General features: G+C 41.9%; 1 pseudogene; it reads left to right on the top strand.

Annotated features, from left to right (window-relative positions):
• Positions 1 to 460: 460 nt before the first annotated feature.
• On the top strand, positions 461 to 1541 carry LOC149179170 (uncharacterized; annotated as a pseudogene).
• The last annotated feature ends 867 nt before the right edge of the window (positions 1542 to 2408 follow it).

Here is a 2408-nt window from a genome sequence, read left to right on the forward strand (position 1 = left end):
GCTGTGTTTTAGATCGTTAGGTGTTGTGGTATTGACACATGTTGCAGTTGTTGCTGAGAAGGAGACAAAGGGTTCTCTTTACTAACGAGTTTGAAACCCTTCAGAAGGAATTGGCGGTGGCGTTCAGTGGAGTCCCTGACGCGGCGAAGCTGGTGATAAAAGCTCTGGACAGCTGTGATTTCGCAGAGTGTGGCTTGACTCACATAGAGGAGAAGAGGCCCTAAATTTCTATAAACAGAAAAATCTCGCATCTTACTCTTAGATTCACTTTTCCTCGTTTTTGGTAACGATGACAGCCGTGTTGTTCAGTCGGATGTCAAGGATTTGGCCCGGAAGATTGCTAAGGCTTAGAGAAAAGAAATTAAATTTGATAAGTATACGGTTTCCACCGGTAAGGGGGATCTTAGGGCATTCCTGAAGCTCTTGGCTTCGTTTAAAATCGCGGCAGATTACCCGAGGGATGAGCTTTGGGGTTTACTGTTTATTATTTCAAGCAGCTTCTACCTCGACTTTACACTGTGGTTATGGAAACACATGGCAAGCACAGGGCTTAAAGCGCGTCATTCCTGCTTTTGCAAATGCTGAAGACAAAAGACCCACTGTTGAAGTATTGAAGGAGAAGGAGCACGGGGTTGTGCCTGAACCAGGAGCCATTGTTACAGCGAGAGTCACAAAAGTGATGGCAAGATTGGCCACAGTGAATATTATTTGTGTTGGGACAAGGGCAATGAAAGAAAAGTTTACAGGTACTGTGAGACAACAGGATGTTCGAGCAACAGAGATTGACAAGGTTGATATGTACACATCATTTCGCCCTGGGGATATAATCCGAGCAGAAGTTCTCTCTCTTGGTGATGCACGGGCGTATTACCCCTCTACAGCTAAGAATGAATTGGGTGTTGTATCTGCAGAAAGTATTGCCGGTGCAGCAATGATCCAAATCAGTTGGACAGAGATGCAGTGCCCTTTGACAAATCAAATAGAGCGGCGAAAGGTTGCCAGGGCTGTCTGATATGTAGCAAGAAGCTTTCGTATTTTGACACAAGGTTTCACATTTCTTTGATTGATCAAATTCATGCAATTATGATGTTTGTAAATGTGGTCAATTATGAAGGAAGATATTGAGAATGTAGTAGTTGTTCATTGTAAAGCTGGCATGGCTAGAACAGGGCTCATGATATCGAGTCTTCTTCTTTACCTCAAGTTCTACCCCACTGCTGAAGAATCCATTGCTTATTACAACCAGAAACGGTGTATAGATGGCAAGGGTCTTGTTCTTCCAAGCCAAATTCGCTATGTAAAATATTTTGAATGAGTTCTCACATATTTCAATGGTGAAGTTCAACCTGGCAGGAGATGTATACTTCGGGGATTCCGTCTTCATAAATGCCCTTACTGGGTTCGACCATCTATTACAGTATCTGATCATAATGGATTTCTCTTTTCAACAAAGAAGCATCCAAGGACAAAGGATATGATGCCAGATGATTTTTGGTTTAGTGCACCAAGGAAAGGAATCATGGTATTTGCTTTGCCAAGAGAAAGGGGTCTTACAGAGTTAAGCAGTGAATTCAAAGTTCACTTTCATGATCGTCATGGTGATTTTTACTGTTGGTTAAACACAACAATGATGGAGAACGCGGTTGATTGAAAAATTGAATTCTTAGCTTTGAATGGATGCAATTTTTCGGAGTCTCAAATTTCCGGAATTAGAGAAACCAGCAGAGAAGCAGTTAATGATGTTCAAGTTATTGTGGCATCTTTATATCTGCAGGATGCTCAAAAGGTAATTGAAGGGATTCCTAATACAACAGCAGTCGAGCTTGATATAACTGATAAAGACCATCTTCTACAATATATATCTGAGGTAGATGTTGTGATAAGCTTATTACCTGCCAGTTGTCACACGCAAATTGCACATGCATGCATTGAGTTAAAAAAGCATCTTGTCACGGCAGGCTATGTCGATAAGAACATGTCAGATGCAAATGAAAGAGCTAAAAGTGTTGGAGTGACGATTCTATGTGAAATGGGATTGGACCCAGGAATAGATCATATGATGGCAATGAAAATGATCAATCAAGCTCATTTCAGAGGAGGAAAGATCAAGTCTTTTGTCTCATACTGTGGAGGCCTTCCATCACCTGCTGATGCAAATAATCCATTGGGCTATAAGTTCAGTTGGAGTCCTGCAGGAGCTCTAAGGGCGGGTCGTAATCCAGTAGTTTATATTTCTGAGGGACAAACTATAATGGTTGCTGGTGAGGATCTTTATGATTCAGCAACATGCTTTCGCCTTCCTCATCTTCCGGCTTTTGCTTTGAAGAGGCTTCCCAATCGTGACTCTTTGGTTGATGGTGACTTGTATGGTATCACTAATGAAGCGTATGTATTGAGTTGCTACCAGA

This window comes from Pinus tabuliformis, chromosome 4_1, assembly GCF_031772625.1.
Source record: "Pinus tabuliformis cultivar Carrire ecotype Pingquan chromosome 4_1, CPIR1, whole genome shotgun sequence".
Classification (NCBI taxonomy): Eukaryota; Viridiplantae; Streptophyta; class Pinopsida; order Pinales; family Pinaceae; genus Pinus; species Pinus tabuliformis.